Source organism: Equus caballus, chromosome 19 (genome assembly GCF_041296265.1).
Source record: "Equus caballus isolate H_3958 breed thoroughbred chromosome 19, TB-T2T, whole genome shotgun sequence".
NCBI classification, from domain to species: domain Eukaryota; kingdom Metazoa; phylum Chordata; class Mammalia; order Perissodactyla; family Equidae; genus Equus; species Equus caballus.
Genome location: NC_091702.1, coordinates 36,747,674 through 36,757,954, shown reverse-complemented (window position 1 = coordinate 36,757,954; position 10,281 = coordinate 36,747,674). Strand labels below are relative to the sequence as shown.

Below are 10,281 nucleotides of genomic sequence, written 5' to 3'. Positions count from 1 at the left end.
CCTGTGTGGTAAGAATGGCAAGTACACCCATTTTATAGTGGAGATGAAGGAAGTGAGACCCAATGCTGAGAAAGGGCATATGATTCATCCTCCAGAAAGCAGTGAGTCAGGGAGAAGGAGAAAGAAGACCCAGGCTTCCTGACGCTGGTGCTCCATTCACAAGGCCAGGCATCTTGCCTGCTGCTACTTCCAAATGCTTGGTATCTTTAAAAATAAGTCAACAAACACTCATTCCTACAGGTTTACTTTCGTGAAAACTTTTCATTATGATGCAAAAAGGCATAGTACTTTGTCTTTCCTAACCTCTGAGCTGTAGGATAACTACATATTTTATAATAAAGCAGCTCTGAGCTTTCCAAATTGTGACCTCCTCCTAAGACAGCCACATAAATGAAGGTAATTCTGAAGAGTGGGACTGTCAAAAAAAATTGGGCAAGCCTGAAAATCCAGTTTGGGTTGGAAATGACGGCTTCATCCCACAGACCAGGTCCTGACCTTCTCTTGTGTTTGATACCCACGTCCAATATCCGATGGCCATCGTATTGTTTAGGGGCCGAGAAGGACGGGAAGACTTGGGCTAAGCAAATTCTTGTTGGGTCAGATGATTTTGAAATCCTGGAAAGGCTTGTCAGAATGAAAGTGTTACGAGGTCCTTCCGCAGGTCTTCTCTAGGGAAGAGGAAGAGGAACAGATGGTAGCATGCCTCCAGGCTCGTGAAAAGGGGAGAGCCGAGAGTCCCAGGGAATCAGGTAAGAAACAGCTCTGACATGTTCTTCAAGGTAGTTCATCACATTTACTGTGTCCCTGCTAATGTGCCAGGTACTCGGATAGAGATCCTCAGTAAGGTGACCATATATTTTATGATCCAGACCAGACACTTCAAGGTGAAAGATTATACCAAGACCACGAGCGTAAACTGGGAAGGCAAACTGGGATATTTGGTTGCCTTAGGCTTCAGGGATGAGACCAACAGCAAAGAGGCCCTTATCCATAGAGATATCTCCGCTCCATCAGAGGATATAATACGCACAAAGATGGCATAATCCAAAGCTGGCTGGTTATACTGAGACATTATCAAGAAATCCCAAGGAAGAGTTGAAGGAGAAAGATATCATATCTAGAGAGGGGAGTTGGCGCTTGAGCTGAGTTTTGAGGGACACAAAGAATTTGAATGTGTGGCAATGGGATTTTTTTTTAAATCCAGGTGATTTTTAAAAAAAAAAAAAAAGGCTCAGCCAAAAAAAGCCTGCCACCCAGTGGCAGGCGAGCATGGGGTCTCTGTGGGGCAGGGTGAGGAGGCAGGAGAGATCTGATGTGGCTGCAGTGGAAGACATGGTGAGAGCAGGGAGGCATGCAGCAGGAAGGGTGCTGATGGGACTTGCTTCTAATCCTGCAGACAGCACCAGGGATGAGCTGTCTTCCTTTCATCAGTGGGTTGCACAGATCAGCTTTCCTGTCTTGGACTTCGGTTAAGACTACCCAGATGTCCAGACTCACATGGCATAGGCTGCTGCCGGTCTCACCAGGCTGGCTGTCCTCTCTGTGACAAGTAAGGGAGTCTCATTATTTGAGGATCTACACGACCTCTTCTGGCTTCAGTACCAAGCACTTTCCCTCTCCATCCGGCCGCTGGAGAAGGGGGTTTGGACATTAGCAGGAAGTGTCTGTTTAGCAATCCAGCAGGGCCAGACAGCTTGAGGGAGGTGGATTTTAGGGGCTATCCCCTTGTGAATATTCAAACCTTCAAGCTTCATGGTGAGACCACTTAGATTCTTATTTTCCAGGAATACACACAAATCCAGCGGAAGTTTGGACCTTGGGGCTTTCAGAGGCGTGGAGGTCAAGGTAACCAGTGAGAATCTCTCCGACACTGAGCAAACCTTTGCCGTTTCTAAGACTTTCACACTTGGGCCTCACGATTTTGTGAGATAGATCAGGAAGGTGTTATTACTGCAAACAATTGACATATAAGGGAATTAAGGAGCAGACAAATGGGTGACTCATCCAAGGTCACACAGCAAGTGACAGAGCTCAAGTCTCCTGGAGCCAGGCCATGTACGCATGCACCAACCCCACAGCCTGCTCTCCAAAAGGAAACGAGAGAGGAAGAGGAGGGGAGGGGGGAAGAGGAGGCAGAGGAGAGGAGGAGAACGGGAGAGGAATGGCAAAACCCTTCACTCTACTTGTGGGGTCTAGGATGGACCTAGAACCTTCTCCCTTAATCCCTTCTCTCCCCGCTCCCCCGTTTCCACCGGACCCCAGAGAATGGGCCCGAGGCCGTGCGGTAGGGAAGGGCTGCCGGGTAACGTCTCTGCAGCGGCGCGAGCGCGGCCCCGCGCGGTTGCTGGGCCTTTCAAAGGCCACTTGTGCCCTGGGACGCGGCGCAGGGGCGGCAGAGGACCCGGGCCAGGAGGAGGGGCCCGGCCTGCCTTTGGTGCCTAGAAATCAAAGCAGCCAACCTTGGGCTTTTTCTTCCCTTCACACTGAGGCACTTTTATTGGCGAGATGAAGGGAGGCAGAGCGGGCCTACAGTCCTCGCTTTGCTTTTGGAGGTTAATGACCCAGTTAGCAGCTCTTGGCTGCGTTTCCGACATTTTGCAGACATCAAGCCCCGCGTCTCTGCCAAGTACATTCTGTTCCCTGGAGCTCATCCAATGCATCTCAGATTACTATGTAATGCGACAAAGCGGGAGAGGCGGCGGGGAGCGGGCGGGGCGAGCGGGCGGGAGGGGAGAGGGCGGGACGCGGGAGCGGCGGGGCGGGGCCAGGGGGATGCCACTCTAAATATAGCTGCCCTCCTGCAATCGCATCCGCCACGGTGCTTATTTACTGCGCGAGAGCGATCTCAAAGTAAGGTTCCGGAGGGCCCTGGCGTCCAGGCAGTAACTGAAGGCATCTTGCGGCAGAGAGCCAAGTCCCTGACCGGGGTTCGGAGGTGGGGGTGGGGACCGCCCGAGAGTCTGGGTGGGGAGGGTTAGGGAGGGGAAGGAGAAGGGGGAGGAGCTAAGGGGTTAGGCCCCGCCTCCAGGCCCTTCCCCGGCAGAGCCGGCTGCCGCCGCAGTCTGCGCGCTAATTATAGACGTGAATGGAAAGCGGCAGCTTTTGAATGATCTTGTTGCTCGCTCTGCCTTTGGAGGCTGAGGCGCAGGTGCTGCCCTGCTAGATACAAAGTGATTCATTTAAAACCCCCTGGCTCGCACGCACAGTCACCGAAGTACACGAATCCTCTCGCTCTCTCCTATCACCTCCCCGAGGTGGATTCCAGAATTGGTTTAAGAGGCCTGGGCCTGGGGACCTGGGGCAGAGAGACTGGAGGGCTTTTCCTATCCCTCTCAAGCCCTCCTTAGAACTCTCCTCGCGGATGAGAACTCCAGGCCTTTCAAGCTCTTGGAAAGCAGTATCTTGTTTTACAGATGGAGAAACAGGCTGGGAGAGAAGCTAGGGCGTGCCTCAGGGCACATGGTGAGTCCACTCAAAGCTGGGTGAGACTGGTCTCCTGACAGCCTCTCCCTTTGCTTTACCAGGTTGGAACCTGAAGCAGGTTTCCCTTCAGTAACATTAATTTACAGGCATGGATCCTGCCCATATGAGCATCCCCGTCTTTCCCTGGTTCAGCTCCTCCCCATCCTCCCCCCTCCCCCCCCACCTCCCACCCCCACCCCACTCCCACACAGATTCTTACTAATGCCACCTGATTTCCATTAGGCCTGGAAACTGGGTAACCTGAAAACTATGCCCCTTTTCCTGTCAGTTATGTGTGAGTCAACCTGATGTGCCCTCCATCCACTTAATCCTGTTAAGAGGAACCACAGAGGAGGCAAAACCTAGACTTTTGTTCCTCCTTAGCATCTCACATGCACCTAGCACTCAAAGTTAGCCAAGTGGTCTCATGAACATCATGACCTAATCCAGGCTTCACAAGCACAGTAAAAAGTCATATGCCCATTTTACGAAGCCCCTGTAGAAATGGAGTCTTGGAAGGGGGAAGTGGCTTGCTCACAATCATCTGCTGGTGAGTGGTCAAGTTGGGAGCCAAACCCAAGACTCCACCCCCATCCTGGGCTGTGGCCAGTACTCATGCTGGGGCCTGCAAGGGGGAGCAGGGATCCACCTAGTCAAAGAGAGGGCTGCTCTAAGTGACCTAGATATTTCCAACCCGGCCACTGGCCTCCTCTCCCCTGGGCCTTGAACCACCACTCCCACGCCCCCACTTCCATCCTAGTCCACGGTATGAAACTGGGCAGGAACAGCTGCTGTCTTCGCTAGGGCCAGAAGTCTCCAAGCCCACTCACTGCTGCTGACTCTATATAACAAGGCCAATCCCACTCACCTCCTGTGCCTGTCTGCATCCCCTCATCTTTGCTGACCACTCAGAACGTCACTCTTTCCACTGTCTCCCCTGGCTATTCCTGTCCCCTCAATATCTCTGCCAGGGCAATTGGATAAAAGCGTCAAGTCCCAGGGAATAGCTATGAAGGATATTCTAATTGATTTTTATTTGCCTCCTGGAAGGAAGGACTATATACTTAGTCTTTGTAAGTCCCCATCCTGCCCAGCATACACAGGGTTCAGCCCCACACACGGAGCATGACAGACACACAGAAATGTTAAAGAATCATGAAACTTTCACGTGGCTGAGGAAATTTGTATATATCTAGGCTGGCAATTGTCACATCTCTCTAAGAACACAGATGAGTGATTCAGAAGACGGGCTTTGCATGTACAAGACCAAGCTGTGACCTGATCAGTTGTACAACATTAGCAAGTTGCTTACTCTCTTTGGGTCTCGGTTTTCTCATCTGTAAAATGGGTATAAGTATACCTCATAGAGGCAGTACTGAGCAGTGCTGGCGGTGCTTGCCCGGAAAGGAGGGGAATGCTCATAGGTGAATGGGTAAGTCTATAATCATGACCTAATTTGAAATCCAAATTTAGCTATGGGACTTAGGTAAGTTTTTTGACCTCCGCATGCTTCAATTTCCTCATGTATAAAATGAAGATAATAAGAATACCTACCTTATAGTGTTGTGGGAATGAAATGAGTTAATAGACGTAAAGGGCTGAAAATAATGCCTGGCACAGTAAGTGCTCAGTATGGATGACTATTGTTTTTATTGGAATTGGATAAGGATTGAATGATGTAATGTGTAGAGTTCCTAGCATAAGGCCTAGCAGAGAGTCAGCACTCGGCAAGTTATTATTATTACCTATCAAATGGGATTATGATAGTTCCTCTCACGCAGAGTTGTTCTGAGGATTAATTTAAATAATACATATGAACACTCTTTGTAAAACTATATAGGACTGTTAGCATGTTTTATTATTAACATTATCATTGGGGCAAAGATTCAACAAACATTGTTGTGTGTTAACTGTGCCTCCTATTTGAGATTCAGAGGTAAATAATATCCATGCCTTCAAGGTGGGAATAAGTAGGTAAAGCCTAGGATGAATGTACAAATAACTGTATATCAACTGGCAGAGGGTCATGAGCACTCTGATTAGCACAATAAACCAAATACCATGAGGCATCAAGGAAGGGCAAGGAGATACTCCGAGGTGGAGAGACGAGTTCAGGAATGGCTGCAAGCAAGGATAAAGAAGCATGAACAGAGCCTGGAAGAATGAGCAGGATTTGAAAAAGTGGAGATAGAAGTGAGCGAAAGACATTCCTGGTAAAAGAATCAGCAAGAGCAAGGGCCCCAAAGCAGGACTGGAAAAGGAGTGTTTGAAGAAGTGCAAGCACACCAGCATTCAGAGAACATGGCCCAGCAGAGAACAGCCCAGAAGGTGAACTAGGAGGCCAGGCCATGGAGTCCCAGGGAGCCAGGGCAAGCCCAGGAGGGCCCTGTGATCCTCACTGATGATATGGAGGGCAGATGTGCTGGGGATAGTCTCTGGATGATGATTCATGGTCAAACTGCAGAACTTCACGTAGAGGAAGTGGAGACAGAGTGGACGAATGTTTCTCCAGGGCCAGAGCTGAAGCGACAGAAACTGGGGTGTTTTCCTAGCTCCTTCACAACACCTCTCACACTTCATAATTGCATATTTACTTTTGTGTTTCATTCTTTACGTTGACATGTATGCTCCGTAAGAGGTGGGAAGGGAGTCTTTCCTTCCTCCCTTATCCCTAGGGCCTGCCACAGTGACTGGAACATAGTGGGAGCTCCATGAAGACTCACTGAGCAAGTGGATGTTTCCTTGATCCCAAGACCAAGAGGACCACCAAAGTGGTCTAGATGTGGTCACCGGAGTCTCCAGGGAGGTTTCTCCTACCTTTAACTTCGGCAAACAGCTGGCCCCAAGTCACAGAGAAGAATTTAAAATTCACTGAACAGGAGTGCAGGACTTGTTTCCTTATCCCTCAAATAGATCTATTTTTAGAAAATAAAATCGGGGAAAAAGGAAGAAGAAGAAACCTGGATCAGAAATAAAATTCCTCCGGTAATTGTCCATCTCTTATTTAGTTACGTTACTTAGCCATCTTCTCTTTTCAGTCCTCTCCTTCTAAAGAAAGGAAAAAGAAAAGAAAAGAAGGAAGGAAGGGAAGAAAAGAAGTTAGCCAAGAAAGCTGTGAGTCTGGGCAACTGGTTGTATTGTCTTCTATAACCCTCTATGGTGTGGATGCCTTCCCAGCTCAAGTTGGGAAGCAGAGAAGAAATCCGACTGGTTTCAATGTTAAGGATTTGGGACAAGCGGCTAGCTGATAGAAGCTTTCCTGCTCTCCTATCCTAGCCTTCTTCAAAATAGCAATGCCATTGTCTTTCTTCATCTCTCTTGGGAAGGCAATTTGGTGCTATGTTTCTGGATCAGAGGCGCAGAATGCCAGAGGTGGAACAAACAGAACATAGAGGTTATCCAGTGCAACCCCTTTATGTTATAAATGAGAAAACCAAGGAAAGAGAGAGGAAATGAGTGCCACAAGGTCACCCAGCTCATCTGTGATGGAGAACAGGACCCAGGACTTCTAATTTCAAGTTTAGTGCTCTTTCCAAACTCCGTGACACATCTTTAATGGAGGAACATTCGTATTATAACATACAACATTCACATTTCCCTGAAAAGAGGGCAGCTTTGAGAGAAGCAGACCTGGGTGTGAATGCCAGTTCCACTGTAGACTAGTGTGTCTCCTTAGGCAAGAAGCCAGATCTTTTACAATAGCGGAGGCCATCGTTGCTGAGCATGTATTTTGAGCCAAGATTAGAAAAGTTAAGAAATTAGTCCAAAGCAGTGTAAGTTAGTTTGAGCCCAAGAGTTTGAACCCAAGCCTGTCTTACTCTAAATCACATAATTTTTCCTTGCAGCATGCTGCTTCTCTATGCCTCAGCTCTTTCATCTATAAAATATGGGATTATTTTAAAGAATAAATGAGATGTAAAGTGTCTGGCACAGTACTTGACATATAGTAGGTGCTCTGTAAACAGCAGCTATTATTATTTTGAACAACACATTTTGAATATTGTTACATCTTAGGTCTTACCGTTTTGATTATATTATCTCAGCTGTTATCAATCATCATTACCATACTCATCAGCCTCCACCCTCCCAGGCTCAGGTTTCCCCTGATGTGTCCTTTCAAGGGGTTGGCTTCCAAACATGGAAGATCTAAGAGAACAGGTAAGGCATGACGGCAACTGAACCTGCCTACTGGTGCTGGAATGCTGAACAGACAGGTCAGGTCTGACAACAGCAGCCACATCCACTCACAGACCAGACGAGCATCAGGCAACAGTGTATCCAGGTACAGGAACCAGGTGGGTTGTCCTCACTAGGGACCAGAGTACAGTGATTTGGGGTGGACAATGCCTAAGGCAGGCAGACCTCAGCTTCAGAAAGGCCAAATCATGGAAGCAAGGTCCAAACTATGCTTTCTGGCAAAGACTTTAGCTAGGAGGAAATAAAGCTGGATAGGAAGATCACCAGAAAAAGAACATAAAAACCATGATTAAAGCAAAATCCAGTTGGAAGGAATAGAGATTCAAATGGACCAAGGGCTTCTGAACATGACGGATGAGTCTTTTTTTCTCTTCTAATTATAAAAACTAATTGTCTTGGCCATAAATTGTTTGTGGACACATTCACTTAGAGTGAAAGTACCAAAACATTCATGAGAATGATACCCACCAAATTCAGAATAGTGTCTTCCTCTGTAGAGAGTGAGAGGGGAAGAAGGAGGGAGGAAGAGGAAATGGAATAGAGGGTGAGGATTTTATGTGTGTTACGTTTAATTTCTTTTAAGAAAAGAGATCTGAAGTGAATATGGCAAAATGTTAGCATCTGTTAATTCTGATGATGAGTACATGACATCTGTTATATCTTTCCTCTATGGTTACATATTTAATAGTTTAAAATATAAAGTAATAAATATATTTGAAATCTAATAAATTGTATTATATTAATATGTGGTCATTTTAGAAAATCTGTGGATTTTATCAATAATAACATAGGAAAATAATGAGTTTTAAATGCTACGATGTTGGCTAGCTGATGTGATATTTCTCAGGAATAACAATGGGTCTTACTCCAGTGAGAACTCTTATAAGATCTTTGTGGTAAGTTTGCATGCTGACGGTCCATGTATGTGTGTTAGGAGGAAGATTTCAAGATTCTTCAAGTCATACCATCTGGCCAACCATTCCAGAAATGCTTAACTATTGCCCTCTAACCTGGCTGCCCAGAAAGTCTCATTTTAAGATAAGAGCCAGGATCTTACACTCTCATATGGGAAGCAAACCTTAAAACACTTCTGAACAATCAAAGCTAATTTACAAATTTCACAAAGTAAAATTCATGGATAGAAACCCAGCAAGGATATGGAAGAACAGAACAATACCATCAACCGCTGAATCTAATTGACATTTATAGAACACTCTGCTCAACAAGAGCAGAATGCACATGCTTTTCAAGTGCACATGGAACATTCACCAAGGTAGACGATATCTTGGGTCATAAACCTTATGGATGTCTCCCATGAAACAAAGACCTTCAGACCCTCACTCAGAAACGAGTCTTATTTTACATAAAATTGATGGACCATCTGGAGTCTCTGACCACAGCATGACAGAAGAGAAAGCAGAATTGCTACATGATAGGCAATGCTCATCAGTAATAGCTGGCTGCCAAGCCATTTGGGAGGAGACAAAAGAGCTATAAAACATGGACACAAGGCCCAGAGCACAGCAGTCTGGGGCCATCTAGTTCAGGGGCAAAGTGTACCAAGCTCAGAACTGCCTGAGGCACTCCTGCACTAGTACCCTCGGTGGTTTAGTAGAAAGAGTATGGGAGACAGCTGAAGAGGGTTTGGTCCTGGCTGTGTCACTAACCCACAAGAGGCTGTGAGCCAGTCCCTCTCACTTCTTCTTTCTCGGAACTAACTTCCTCTTGGGCAAAATGGAGTCACCAGAATCTAGTGACTAGATCTCCAAGATGATTTCCACTTCTACCTGTCTGTGACTATTTTTGTGTTCATTCTAATTGCCCTGGGTCTTCAAGGAAATGATGAATAATTCTCAGTAATTTTTGTATTCAAAAAGCAGGGGACAGTGTGAGAACTCAGAGGGCATATCTGCTTACGTGGACTGGCTCATCTGTGCCCCCCCTCACGCACCAATCCTGGATATGCTCAGAAGTATCTCAAAGGGTTCCACAAGGACATATTTACAAACAGCTTCCAAAAAGCAGCAAAATGGCAAAACAAGCCTTGCAAGAGAAATTCTGTATACCAGACAATTTATTCTGAACAATGGACCACATGAGGGTGTATAAATAACTAATTACGCTGGACAACATGAACAGCTTTTTTGGATGATTGCAAAACTGGGGAGGAAGGAAATGTGATGGGTATTTATATATTTGGGCTTCAGTCAAAGATTTCATATTCACTCTTAAGCAATTTGACTTACAAAATTAGCTCAGACTAGAACACGGTCAAAGGACTGGAAACTGGCAGAAAGTCTCCTACCAGAGGGAGACCGTTTGTGCCCAAGCATCCAAGGAAATGGGATGGAGGGTTGGATGCATGTTCCGGCAATCTCTGAGAGGTGCCTTGGTCTCCACAATGACCTGGAAGAGTAGAGACCATCTGGGGCATTTGTATTAAGGGTTTCAATGGAAAGTCAAGTTCATCTTGTTATCATGCAAGCACATATTCCTGAGCCCTCAAATCCACATTTTTCCTGAGTCTCTGCTGTGTGATTAGTACTATGCCAAGTCCTGGAGATACAGAGACTGGATCTCTCTAAGAGGCATGAGGGTACCTCACTCACCACTGTATATCTG

General features: G+C 46.5%; 1 long non-coding RNA gene across 2 annotated transcripts in view; it reads left to right on the top strand.

Moving 5' to 3' along the window:
• Nucleotides 1-667: 667 nt before the first annotated feature.
• The window catches only part of LOC111768975 (uncharacterized), a 40,243-nt gene continuing 30,629 nt past the window's right edge, over nucleotides 668-10,281 (top strand). The window contains exons 1-2 of one of the 2 annotated variants that reach the window (XR_011429143.1): nucleotides 668-749; nucleotides 1,785-1,845. This is a non-coding gene — a long non-coding RNA (uncharacterized lncRNA). Of the gene's footprint in view, nucleotides 750-1,784; nucleotides 1,846-7,576; nucleotides 7,758-10,281 lie in introns of those variants that run through there. The other variant, XR_002801650.2, reaches the window with a different exon arrangement.